The sequence below is a fragment of the Macrobrachium nipponense genome, chromosome 43 (assembly GCF_015104395.2).
Source record: "Macrobrachium nipponense isolate FS-2020 chromosome 43, ASM1510439v2, whole genome shotgun sequence".
Taxonomy (NCBI): Eukaryota; Metazoa; Arthropoda; class Malacostraca; order Decapoda; family Palaemonidae; genus Macrobrachium; species Macrobrachium nipponense.
In genome coordinates, this window is record NC_061104.1 from 44,727,112 (window position 1) to 44,742,111 (window position 15,000).

The following is a 15,000-nucleotide window of genomic DNA, read 5'->3' on the forward strand; positions in this document are numbered from 1 at the left end:
AAAAAAAAAAAAAAAAAAAAATGAAGCGAGATACAGACCTAAGATCTAAGACCTAGAAGCACCTCTTCCTCGATCTCCATTCGCCCCCTCCCCCCCAACAAGTACACACATCTAAAGTGTGACCAGGTGCCGAGGATATCACCGTGTTCCACCTCCTCTTCCTCCTCCTCGTCTCGAGTCAAAACACAACGATGGCCCTCGTCTCTAAATAGACGGAGCCCTTGTTTGCTTGTGCAAATAACTCGCGAGAAAAGAAAACCCTGTTCCGCTATTTGGGGAGATTTCTCCTCTTGGTTGGTTTGATATCCCGGAGTGAAGAGTGACTTACGTTGCTGGAATCCGATCAGGACGTTCAAATCGCCCGCCAAAGCATGCAAACTTTGGATCTTTCCTAGCTAGTTAGTTTGTTTGTTTGTATGGTGTTTTTACGTTGCATAGAACCAGTGGTTATTCAGCAAAGGGACCAACGGCTTGACGTGACTTCCGAACCACGTCGAGAGAGAACTTCTGTCACCAGAAATACACATCTCTCACCCCTCAGTGGATTTTAGGGGATCTTCATCTAGGACTATAATATTTCTTTAGGGTTATTATCTTTATATTAGTTTTTTTACGGTAATCCACAACGGCATTGTACTGAACACGTCTCAAAGGTGGATACATCCCGGGTTAACCCCCTCCCCGGGGGGAGGGGTCACTATGTACCTAAGGTACACAAGTTTTTGCTAAGAAATGAATCTAGCACAAATGAGTCTATATATTTTCTTAACTAACTTGTTCTATTTTATTCCTCCAAGCAGCCCGTAATTCTTGCTTGAAAAAAAAATTATTTTTAAAGAAGCTGACAAAGTCCTTTCGAAAGCTGAAAAGTTGAAGTGTCCACCACATATGGTTGAATCTGGAGTTCGCGATCTGCCCTGAATCCTCTAAGATAAGTAGTACTAAACAATGTCGTCGTTTGCCCTGGATTCATTAATAAAGTTATGTCATTCTAATATAAATAAATCATAAATATCCTACCCCAAACTTCGTGTATATATCTTTAACTCGACGCGAAACCCATTTCAGACCTTTTCAGGCTCTCCCATAGACCTTTCCTACCCCCAAACAAGAACAACAACTAAAACAACAACTAGAACAACGACAACAGCAACAACTACAACAAAGTACTTTGTACGCTTACTCCCCGAGTAAGCGAAAACTCCGCTCAGATCATAAAAGGTAAGTGCCAAAGTTATAGTATATCATGCAAATAGAAAACGGAAGTTCTCACTTTGTGACCTCCTTCAAGTCAAATGTGACCTCCTTCAAGTCAAAGTCATACAAGGGCTAGAGGGGTCACAAGCAAGCAGAAAATCTCCCTTCAGAAACGACGGCAAAACCAGAGAGAAACAAAAGAACAACAAAACTAGAAAGGGGAAACGATTTTTTCCAGCCCATAAACCTTCCATAGAAACGGGGTAACAATCCCTCGAGTTAGCCGAGACAGACAGACAGCCGGTTCCGGCAATTACGATGTAAGGTATTTAAATATTCTGCAACAGACCACACTTTATTTTCAAGTCAGCTATAATCTACCGGCGGCCAACCCCCCCTTAACTCCCCCGCCCCGCCGTTTTGAGTCTTCAGATATTCCATGGCAAATCAAGTAACACAGACCATACGCATTTTAATTAAGAAATAACTTTCAGTTAATTCAATATCACGATTTAAAAAACCTACTCAAATCTGACCATAACTATTGGGGACCTTGAATTCCAGCCCCCGAACCCCCCCCCCCCCCCCGCCACTTTTGGGTAATCAAATATCCCATAGCAAAACAAGTATATAACAGAGACCATACGCATTTTAAATAAGACACAACAATCAGTTCATTCACTATAACGATTTAGAAAACCTAACCAAATTCGACCATAACTATTGAGGACCTAGAAATCCAACCCCACTCTCCCCCCACCCCCCTTTCCCGGCACCTTTGAGTCTTCAACCATTCCATAACAAAACAAGCAACACCGACCATACGCATTTTATAAATAAAAATAACATTCAATTTCACAATTACAAGACCCTACTTAAATTTGACCATAACTACTGAGGACCTTGAATTTTCAATAAGAAATAACATTCTGTTCATTCAATATATATCACAATTACAAAAACCTACTCAAATTTGACCATAACTGTTGAGGACCTTGAATTTTGTACAATTTATGAAGAAATCCGCAAGAGACAGTCACAGGAGCTTTAGAAAATCAAAATGTAAAGGAAAACTACGTAAATGTGTAAAGGAGTATACGTCTACATAACGAGATTAACAAGATTATTTTTTATAAGGGACTGAGCAATGTCATTATCTGAAATTGTTTCTGAGCTAACAAAAACGCATTACATGTATGGCGAAGATGTAATGAAAAATCACAAATACAAGTCTTAGTCATATTTGATCTTTTGCTGCTGTTAACTCGTGAGTTATCTGACGCACAAAGCTACGAAAATGATAACAGGATGACAGACCCAAACCAGAGTAGCAATTACGATATCAACATCAAAACAACCTATAACAAATAAAAACAATTCCATCGGCAAGTCCACCTTACCTATGCGACACGCGACTGTCGAGTTGCATGTTTGAAGAGCTTACCTGTAAGGAAAGAGAAAAATCACTTATGAATTATTAAGACAATAACTTCGCAAAGCTGAAAACGGTTTACTATGTATGGCAATAGATTCTCCCAAACCCTATTTTTGAAGTAAATATAAAAAGGAAACATCAAAGATTACATGAACATACGAAAGTAAAATTAAACAAAATATATGTAACCAAAATATTAAATGGAAGTTTATCACTAAAGCAAAGTTTATGACATGTAACTTTTTTTTTTAATAATCTGAGTCAGTCTCTCTCTCTCTCTCTCTCTCTCTCTCTCTCTCTCTCTCTCTCTCTCTCTCTCTCTCCTAGAAGAAATGCAGCAGCCACTATTACGTATTTAATAGGAAGCATTTACTTTAAAAAAATTATTTTTCTCTCTCTCTCATAGAAGAAATACAGCAGTCACTAATTCATATGAAATACATAGAATATACTTAATAATTATTCTCTCTCTCTCTCTCTCTCTCTCTCTCCGGCGGTGTGTGAGGGCGTTAGATCATCTACTTCCTGGTGGGCTTTAAAGTCACTGTCCCTCCGACGCTTCAGTGAACCCAACTTTAGCTATACACCCACAGTCAGAGAGAGAGAGAGAGTTTGTACAATAGTAAAAAAATTGTCTGTTATATTTGATATATTTTAGAGGAGAGAGAGAGAGAGAGAGAGAGGAGAGAGAGAGAGAGAGAGAGAGAGAGAGAGAGAGAGAGTTGAAAAATTCACATTTATTTCTTACCTTTCTTTTTTGAAAGAATCTAGATAAAAAAAAAACACACACACACAAGGAGTTACGGTTATCACTCTCCAATTAATGCCAATCACAGGGACGTCGGGCATTAGAACAAAGGGGGGAAGGGGAAGGGGAAAGGGAGGGGGAGGGGCATACCCACTCATCATGACCGGGCATACCCCCAAATCACAAAAGCGTTCACATGCCCTGTGACACGATATACTTGGCTGTACATCACTGACCAAATGGAATTTCTATTGAGAGAGAGAGAGAGAGAGAGAGACGTCAGTGTTTTACATGTCGTCGTGCAAATGCAAAACGTGAGACCCTCGACGAAGTAATCTCCAGGAGGCTGATTAAGGTTAGAGAGAGAGAGAGAGAGAGAGAGAGAGAGAGAGAGAGAGAGAGAGAAATTAGCGTATGGAACAACAATGGCTCAAAGCCTCTCTGCCTTTCCGTGCAGTACGTAAACGCGCACACGCTTTCCACTTCCGCACGTTCTGAATCCGACGGTTTCTCACGTTCACACGTGCATTCTACCGTCAATAAAAGGAACAAAAAAAAAGGGCGAAAAAGGAAGAAAGAAAAAAAAACCGTGCAGTAACCATCAAAACGGACCTAAGTTTTATTTCAACAAAGGTATTTACCATTAACAACTGATCCCTGATTCCCTGAACAGCAGCACCAATAAGTGTTAAATGTGCCTCGCTGTAGTTCCTTGTTGGATGATTGGGTTACGCGCTCGCCTTCCGATTCGGTAGTCCCGAGTTCGATTCCCCGCTCTGCCTACGTGGAATCAGAGGAATTTGTTTACGGTGGTTAGGAATTGATTTCTCGATATAATGGGGTTCGGATCCCACAATAAGCTGTAGGTCCCGTTGCTAGGTAACCAATTGGTTCCTAGCCACGTCAAAAAATGTCTACTGGAACTTCCGAAGTTCAAGCGGTGGTGCCATACGTTACTACTCTAATACTGTTCTCCTTTTTCATTTCAATACATTTTTATCAAGGTTAATTTTTTTTCTTTAATAAGTAAAGGTCTCTCTCTGTCTTTCCTTCTACCTGCTCTCACTTCACCCTCATTTATTGAAAATGGATTTGCTTAGACCAATTGCATAAAAATTATTCCTCCTCCTCCTCCTCCTCCTCCTCCTCCTCCTCATCCTATATGGAAAAAGCCCACCACAGGGGCCCCTGGCCTGAAATTCAAAGTTGCCAAAGACTAGGTGTTCATTCGAATGAATGAACAGAAGGTAATGGAAAGGACATAAAAAGAGATCAGCTCTTAGAAAAACGGGTAAATTAACAAATCGATACATAATTAAAATTCAAGAAGAATATTAAAACCCAAGTTATATTGTATTAGGGTAGTAATGCATCAAACCACCGCTTGAACTTAGAATGACCTTGAGGTTCCAGAACGGAATTGAATAGAACATACAATTTAGGCCAAAGGCTAGCGCTGGGACCTATGAGGTTACTCAGTGCTGAAACGGAAATTGACGGTTAAAAGGCTTTAAAAGGTTTAACAGGAGGAAAACCTTTCTGATGCACTACGTATCAATTGTTAAGAGAGGGTGGAAAGCAAGATGGAAGAAAGAGAACATGAACGGAGGTGCAGTAAAAGGAACGAAAGTGGTTGCAAATATAGTACATTCACATCGACCTTGCATTTGATGTTTAGGCCCGCCCTTTACGACGCTCCTGATTGGCTGTTGATATGCCAATCACAGGGCTGGAAAATCTCAGTCTCTCGAGAGAGAGTTCCTGAGGGACACGTCTTTCAAAGTATATATCCCCCAGGAGAGGTGGAACATACAACCTTCCCATGTGAACTCTCTCGAGAGACTGAGAGTTTCCAGCCCTGTGATTGGCTTATCAACAGCCAATCAGGAGCGTTGTTAGGTACGCGCCTAGACAATCAAATGCACAGTTGATGTGAATCTACTATAGGAGCTGAAACAACGCTGCAGAGAACCTGGAGAAATGCCTACTGTGCACCGCATGAGGTGAACTGAGGGCACTAACCCCCTACGGAGGACGTCGTGTCAAGGTAAAAGACACGGCTATCATTCCCCCCCCAACCCCCCACCCCCAGGGGGTCAAAAGCCTGCAGTAGGCAGACCTTACTACAGCAGAATCGCCTGTAGTTCGCTTCAGCAACTATAACGGCCCATAGATCACGACTCCACGACAGCGGACTTATAGGACTGACCGATAGCTTTCACTACATAAAGAGCAAGCGAGTGCTTCATATGACGAGAGCGACCAGATTCGCTGAACAGCACCACCACCAATATGCAGTTAATGTTTAGCCTCGCTGTCGAACTTCTCAGTTCCAGAGGTCTCTGATTCCTCGCACAGTTGGACTGAGGATCAGCCTCCAGAGGATGTCGTGCAACTTTAGAAGTTCAAGCGAATGTGCAATACATTACTAACCCTAATATATTCGCCTTACATTTTAATACATTTCTATCTATTAGTTATGAATTATTCTTTATAATAAGTCGGGGTCTCTTCTTTCTGTATTACCCTTGATCTCGTCTTGCTTCATCCTAATGTACACCCTAGTATTCTTTGGAACTTGAATTTCAAGTTAGTGGCCTCTTTGATAGGCTTATTCCATATGAATAGGTTTCACCTTCTGAATCAAATAATAATAGTATTAAAAATAATAATTGATTTACGCTTGAAATACTTGAACATTTCCACTAAAAACTGGATTTCTTTTCACTACTACGTAACAGAGCTCGCGTTTATACTTTTATTATATAACGAATGCAGGGATTATGAATATGATTTACGTTTGAAACACTTGCATTTTTTTCATACAAAATTAGACTTTCCTTATACTACATTTCTTCTACGACTAAAACTACACTGAGAGGATAAGACTTCAAAAATAAACAATGCCCCTTTAAAGAAAGACAAAACTTCGAGAGTTACATGGATTAGGATGTCTCAAAGACTTGTTAGTCCATCCTAAGAGGCGACATCGTGTGCTCACTTATCTCTAGGAGCAGGTTTTACTGTGCATTCATAAGTGTCCTCCTAATGATTTTGTCTAGCTTTCTTTTAAACTCTTCCACACTGTTGCTGTTAACAACTTCAGGTGGCAGTTTATTACACTTGTCACGTATCTTGTATGTGAAGAAGCTCCCACAATGAGAGAGAGAGAGAGAGAGAGAGAGAGAGAGAGAGAGAGAGAGAGAGAGAGAGAGAGAGAGAGAGAGAGAGAGAGAATTTCAAAGCCTTAAACTCTGATAGTCTCAGGGGTACTACAACATATAATAATAATATTATAACAAGACTTTACCCGTCTCAAGAAACCTAACTTTCCCCCCCCCCCCCCAAAAAAAAAAAAAAAAAAAAAAAAAAAAAAAATTTACATCAAAGCTACAATCAACAACCATTCACTACAGATCAACGCAGGTTATGTGACGAAGACAAGAAAACAATAAACGGCAGAGACACACAACGCAAAAATAAAAAATAAAAAACAAAAGGTGAAATAAATGAGACGCCTCAACCGGAAAAGGTAAATAGCCACACTTCTTGCGGTCTGAATAACAAGAGATGACGGTCTGGCCTGAACTTTCTCTTCTCTTCGACGTTTAGGAAAATACACCCGGAGGAAGAGAGGGGGGAGGGAGTGAAGAAAAAGTGTTATTTCCGGTACACTTTTCGGGAGAATTTTCGAGAATGCACACACACAAAACCCCCTTGGACATCAGAGGGGTCAGAGGTAATGCAGAGTGGAAAGGATCTTTGCAAGGTCAAGTGAGTGTAAAAATTGTCACGATTGTTGTTGTTCGAGTAATTTCGTCTTCTGCTACATGGACGTAAATCCTCCGCTCTCCCTCTCTCTCTTCGTACTCTTCTTCAACTTCCCTCTTGTCTCTCGTCTCTCCTCGATGAATATTCAACGGTGGCTTTTCTTGAGATTTACATTAGCATCCAATGCCTAAAAAATACTCAAAAAACTACTCTCTCTCTCTCTCTCTCTCCTCTCTCTCTCTGAAATGCAGCTGTGACTTTTTCGTAAGGTTTCCGTAGCATCCACTAGCTAAAAAAAAAAAGTACTCCCTCTCTCTCTCTCTCTCTCTCTCTCGATGAAACGCGGCCGTGACCATTTTCGTAAGATATACTAGCATCAATACTCAAAAAATACTCTCTCTCTCTCTCTCTCTCTCTCTCTCTCTCTCTCTCTCTCTCTCTCTCTCGTCCTCTCTCTCTCTCTCTCTCTCGATGAAATGCAGCTGTGACTTTTTCGTAAGATTTACATAGCATCCACTAACTAAACAAAATACCCCCCCCCCTCTCTTCTCTCGAACTAAAAAAAAATACCCCCCCGCACCTCCCCCCCCCTCTCTCTCTCTCTCTCTCTCTCTCTGTCTATATATATATATATATATATATATATATATATATATATATATATATCTAATATATATATAAAAAGCTTTGTGACTCTAACGGCAGTTCCCTTTCCCCATGATTTCTATATCTGTACCTAATCCCGTTTCTTTTATTACCAGTACACCTCGGTAACGTCAAGCCACTGCGTTGCCCCTCCCAACCGCCTCGTAACACTTTTATACCCGTCAGGAAAGCCGAGCAAATAAACTTCCGATCATATGTATATACGAGGTAACAGAAATGGTCAACAGACCAAGCCCCCCCGCCCCCCCCCCCAAACGATATGCCTACCCGACGATTACTTTTTTTTTTTCCCCTCTCCTGGATTATTATTACTCACTAAGTCGTCAACCTTCAAAGATATTCAGGCGAGTTTTTTTTTCTTTTCTTTTTAAGCTGATTCAGTCTCTTCCGCTTCTCATTTCTTTACGAAAAATAATTTTTTTTAAGCAAAATATAATTTTTTTTCAGTACACCTCGGTAACCTAGGCGTGCCAAATCTTATTTCTAAAAAAAAAAAAAAAAAAAAAAAAAAAAAAAAAAAAAAAAAAAAAAAAAAAAAAAAAAAAAAAAAAAAAAAAAAAACAATTCACCTTCATTTACCAGCGTTTTACTGTTAAATAAACAACGAGTTTACCGAACGTTAAAACACCATCTGACAGATCTTATGTATAAAAAAGGCAATAAAAACCAATATACAAATCAAAACGTTTTTTTCGGATTATATAGAATTATCGTTTTAATATAAAAAATATTAAAAACGTAGGTGCAAATATGCATACGTTCTAACTAGAGCCTTGACCTTAATAATATAATAATAATAATAATAATAATAATAATAATAATAATAATAACAATATATTCATTTAAAAGACAATAGGCCACTTTTTTTACATGAATCTGAATCCCTATTTGGCGTTTTAATAGCCAACTTGAGTACAGAAGAGAAGTCAGTAATAAGAAGATCAGAGAAACTTTTAATACAACATAACCGCGGCTGAAATAGCCAACATCTTATTATTATTATTATTATTATTATTATTATTATTATTATTATTATTATGATCATTAATATTATTATTACTATTATGATTATTTATTATTATAATACTCAAACTATGATTGTATATGAACCTGGAAAAAGTTTTTATTTGTACTGTTTATTTAGCCTTTTTTTTTTTCCTTTCATAAAACCTGCCAGGATTGACGTAATAATGTCGCATACAAAAAAAATAAGGTTCTTAATTAGTTTTCCAGGTTGTCACGTACGAAGGAAACTGACGAAATGCTGTTGTCATTTTGATATTTGATCGTGACGTCATCCATCCAGCTGTGGCGTCGCGACCGTTTCCGGATTATGACGACGACGAAATGCGTCCTGGAATTGTTATCAATCGAGAAACAGATATCCCTTTGAATGTCCGTTAGGAATACCTTGCTTCCTCGTTTGGACAAGTTTGGAATACAGACGCTTCTCTCAGTTTCCTCGTCAAACAAAAAGGAATGTCTCTATCTCTCTCTCTCTCTCCCCCTCTCTCTCTCTCTCTCTCTCTCTCTCTCTCTCTCTCTCAATGATGTATTTGTCCTTTTTTTTCATTACAGAAAGCGCTTTAATAATAGGTATAACTCTTTCTCTGTCTCCCTCTCTCTCAACAATTTTATATACGTTTATAATATACATATGACATGTATAAATACACACACAAACATACATATTATATATATATATATATATATATATATATATAATATATAATATAATATAATATAATATAACAATAAATAAATAAATATATATATATATATGGATACAATCCACAATGATGTAAAATCCTTCTGTGGTTTCATAAAATATATATTTCTTGTACAGGAACAGTTCCTGTACAAGAAATATCTATTATAAAACTACAAAAGGATTTTTACATAATTGTAGATTGCATCCCCATTACTTAAGAGGTACGACATAGTACCTAGCTTCGGCAATATTATATATATATATATATATATATATATATATATTATAATATATAGACGGAGAGAGAGAGAGAGAGAAGAGAGGAGAGGTTAACTTCAAAATCTGAAGAGAAGATAGATAGTACTACGCAATTATAGTACTAAGATTGAAAGAAGGCTGTGAGTCTAGCTTGTTCACCCAACGCAGAACTTTCTCACACAACACACCACACACACCAACCTTGGTCAGTAGGCCACATGGCCGGTGGGGAGGCGTGTGTAGAGAGAGAGAGAGAGAGAGAGAGAGAGAGAGAGAGAGAGAGAGAGAGAGGAAAACCAACCTTCGTCCTCGAACCTTAGCTTCTGCCTATACTACTTGACCAGCAACTAGTTTTAAAAAGATCTCGCGTTTATCATCCAAAATTAGCGCCACTTTAATCTTTCGCATGAATTTTATATATTACATCACAAATATATAAATACAACATTGCTGTAACCGTTAACAAATTAACCGCAGGGAATGCAAGCATTCAGAATGAAAATTAACCAAAATCGTAGCACAGAGAAACAAAGAAATGACCAAATCATGTCAAGATGTGAGAGAGGTTCGCTGGCTGCAGCCATCGTTGCCAACTCCAAATCGCGCGGCGAGACCCTCGGGGGACGAAAACGTGTTGCCAGAACCAAAACAGCAGCAAACCCTGAACGGGGGAGAGCTTGCTTATAGCGTATCACTTCATGTGAATGTGCGTAAGCCTTTAATACGTAATGACGGCAACAGTTATATTACAGATTATCGCTGAAGGTATGCCACACTCACAGACGTTTGCGTTATAAAATATGCTGTCTTGATACAAACTGAAAACCAGGACCTGCTTAAACCATAAACATTATGACGTCATTAAAACGCTGGATGCAACAATTCGTCCGACCATGTACTCGGCGACCTAATTTTTTCAATCTCTTTCAGTACACTCGGCACTTCCGTCAAGATCCAGCCCTGGACATAAGGCTCACTTACTTCACTCAAACCCAAACAAGAGGATATGGTCATAAATAAATTAACAATCTTGTTCAGGGGGTATGAATTAAAATGCGTAAGTGGTAGGTCACCCATAGACTGGTTCCATGCCAATGGTTCTTCCCTTCTGTGGAACTTGTTAATATTTGTAATAGTTATTTATAAATATTGATTTAAAACACGACTTTGGAATTGGATACAAGGGTTCACATTGCTTTAGAATGGCAACCCGTAGCGAAGTCGATGAAATGACCAGCGATATGAGATGTGCATATCCAGAGAGAGAGAGAGAGAGTGACGTCAATCATCGCCAGTATCATAAACAAACATCATCTTCGTGTACCAGTGTCCCCTCGAGTAAGTCTATTTGCTGTGCGAATCTTCCCCAGTAAATCATAAACCAAGTTTGGACGAAATCAAACCTCGGGGCAAACTTGTATATAACTACTCAAAAAACAAATGAAAAAAAAAAAACTTCCATTAAAGACAAAATTTCTAATAAAGCCTCGTTTTCACTTAATAGAAATCTTGCAGATAAGCTTTTACACTCAAAAAACCTCTTCCATAAAAGCTGAAACTAAAGTCTCATTTTTCTCAAACGTAAAACAAACCTCTTCCATAAAACCTTTGAACAAAATCTATTTCCAAGCTAAAATACATAAATAAATAAATAAAATCCCATTTCAAGCTTAAATACCCTTTAGGCAAAATAACATTTTAAAAGAAAAAACTCTCCCATAAAAACTATTAAAACATCCAATTTTCACTAAAAAATAAATCTTCCATAATTTAAAAAAAAACCTCTTCCATGAAACCCCTAAACAAAATATATACCATTTTAATTAAACAAAACCTCTCCCATAAAATCTCTAAACATAATCAATATCTCATTATCGCTAAAATATATTAATATATATAGATATATATATATATATATATATATACAAACTAAAAAAAAATTCCCAAGAGAGATATAAACAAATTCCTCTTCCTAGTTTCGCACAAACTAGCAAAGGCCATTCCAAACGAAACCCCGTATATAATTCCAAAAGATAATTACATACGAAGTATAATATATAATTCCCAACGGAATCCCATTCAGAATTCCAAACGATGTCCCATATATGATTCCAAAAGATATTTCCAAACGAAGTCCCATTTAGAATTCCAAACGATGTCCCATATATGATTCCAAACGAAATACCTTATATAATTCCAAATGAAGTTCCATATAATGATTCCAAACGAAGTCCCATATATAATTCTAAACGAAGTTCCATATAATGAATCCAAACGATAATTCCAAACGAGGTCCCTTAGATAATTCCAAACACAAGCGAGAGAGAGAGAGAGAGAGAGAGAGAGAGAGAGAGAGAGAGAACGGAACCCCAATTCCACAGAGGCACCAAAGACGATGACACACCGTTAGCCACAGCGATATGGAGCAGACCAAGGAACAAATTATACCGTCTTGTGGCCGAAGATTAAGACTGGCCACCATGCGGAACCTGGCCACCCCACACACAAGACGTTTCCCTAAGAACATGCAAAGAAATACAGTGTTTTTTTTATCGTTTGAATTTCAGTTTATGTTAAAAAATTCATTTCAAAATACACAAACTTATTATTTTTTATCGTTTAAATTTCAGTTTATGTTAAAAAAACTCATTTCAAAATACACGATTTAATTATTATTACTATTATTATCATGATCATATTCAGTAGATGAAACTATTCATATGGAACAAACAACAAGAATGGGGTGGTCATTATTATTATTATTATTTTATTATTATTATTATTATTATTATTATTATTATTATCATTTAGAATGCGAAACCTATTCATATGGAACAAGCCCACCACAGGGGCCACTGACTTGAAATTCAAGCTTCCAAAGAATATTAGGTTGTTCATTAGGAAGAAGTAAGAGGGGGGAAGGGAAAAACAGAAAGAGGAGATATATACCACTTATCAAAAAGAAAAGATAAATCTATAAATTCATAAACTGATAAAATGTATTAAGATGCAAGGAGAATAAGATTGGGGAAAGTATAAAAAAAACACGCAAAGAAACAATTTTTTTTTTTTAGTTTGAATTACAGTTAACGTTGCAAAATTCTTTTAATACGATGAATTCAACTTCAGTTACTGCTGGAAAAAAAATCTTTTAAAACAGACGATTGAATGCAATGAGCGCGAATGAATTTTTACTTTTTCTGATTTTTTACTTTTTTCGATATTACGACTTACGGAGAGTTAGAGAACTTTTTTTTTACTTTACCAATGACACGACTGACGGATAGTTTGAGCTCTCAAAAAAATTTTGCAGAATTCTGCAGTGATTTTTTCACTTTACCAATGATACGACTTACGGATATTTTTAACTCTCAATAATTCTGAAGAATTCTGCAGTGAATGTTTACTTTGCCAATGATACTACTTACGGATATTTTTAGCTCTTAAAAATTCTGCAGTGAATTTTCACTTTACCAATGACACGACTTACGGGTATTTTTAACTCAAAAATTCTGAAAATTCTGCAGTGAAGTTTCACTTAACCAATAATACGACTGACGGATATTTTGAGCCCTTAAAAATTCTGAAGAATTCTAATAAAAGTAACTAAGGCCATGAGCGAGTGACAGCGAGCATTCTTTTTAAACAGTGATGACTCGTAATTCCAAGAATAACATGCAGTCATCACACTGCACCCAGAATTAAGTGCACAGAGGCGATGGACGATGGCACAACAGCATAGAATTATGCAGAGACCTACCTCCATTGGCCAAATACATATTGAGTACCTCTCATGTGCAAATTCCAGATATGTATACTACAGTAGATTCACATCAACCGTGCATCTAATGTCTAGGTCAGTCCCTTACGACGCTCCTGATTGGCTGTTGATAACCCAATCACAGGGCTGGAAACTCCTCTTAGTCTCTGGAGAGAGTTCACATAGGCAGGATGTATGTTCCACCTCTCCTGAGGGATACTTTTCAAAGCCGTATCCCTCACGAGTGGTGGAACATACATCCTGCCTATGTGAACTCTCAAGAGAGACCGAGAGTTTCCAGCCCTGTGATTGGCTTATCAACAGCCAATCAGGAGCGTCGTAGGGACTGGCCTAGGCATCAGGGTTAAGAGTAAAGTAATGTATTCCGCTCGCCCTGAATTATTTCATTCCACAAAAAAATAAAAAAAAAAAAGATAAAAAAGTCGAAGACATCCATATCATCTAATGGGCAAATCATAAGGGTTGTACAACAGCCTAAATTTAGGAGCCACAATATATAACACAAATTTTAGCTATCTCCTAGGATCGATTAAAATTACATGTCAGCCATCGCAATCATTGGTTCAATTACAAAAACAAAGCATGTCACCCACACTTAAGACTGACTAAATCAAAATTAAAAAAAAAAAAAAAAAAAAAAACACACACACACATGTCGATCATTGCTCACACGAAAAGAACTTTAATTCCACCCTCAATCCTACAGCGAGAGAAACATATGGTGGTACTTGCATCAAAACAAAAAGCAGCATAGACCCACATCACTTACAAAAATCTACAACATATTCATACCTACAAAAACTTACACCAACATTCACTTCGAAACTTGGTCCAGCTGCCTCCTCAGCTCTCATAAACAAAAAAAAATGTAAGTACTCGTAAAGAAAAAACAAGAAAATGTAACTACTCGTAATGGAAAAAAGAAAATGAAAATGCAAGTACTCCAAAAATGTAACTACTCATAAAGAAAAAAGCAAGAAAAAGCTACTACTCGTAAAGTAAAAAAGAAGAAAATTTCACTACTTGCAAAGAAAAAAACAAGAAAATGCAACTACCCAACGAAAAAAACAGACGGAAATGCAACTACTCTTAAAAAGAAACGAAGAAAGAAAAAATTAACTACTCAGTAAAAAAAAAGGAATATGCAACTACTCGAGAGAAAATAAAGGATATGCAAATACCCGTAAGGAAAGAATTAATTGCAACTATGAGTAAAGAAAATACTATACATTGCAAATGCTCTTAAAAGCAAAAATAAATAAATAAATAAATAAAGTTAATCGCCTGACGACGATTTCTTAACGCAGATTAAACCATCCTTATTACAAATCAATCGATACTATAATAATCTCTCTAAAAATAATAACAATAAATAAATAAAAATAATAATAAAAAATAACGAACCTCAGACATGACTCAAATCCGCAACCTGA

The 15,000-nt window shown here is 37.3% G+C and overlaps 1 protein-coding gene across 4 annotated transcripts in view; it reads right to left on the minus strand.

Moving 5' to 3' along the window:
- The window catches only part of LOC135213705 (uncharacterized), a 215,365-nt gene that overhangs the window by 166,727 nt on the left and 33,638 nt on the right, over window positions 1-15,000 (minus strand). The gene's annotated exons all lie outside the window — the stretch shown is intronic.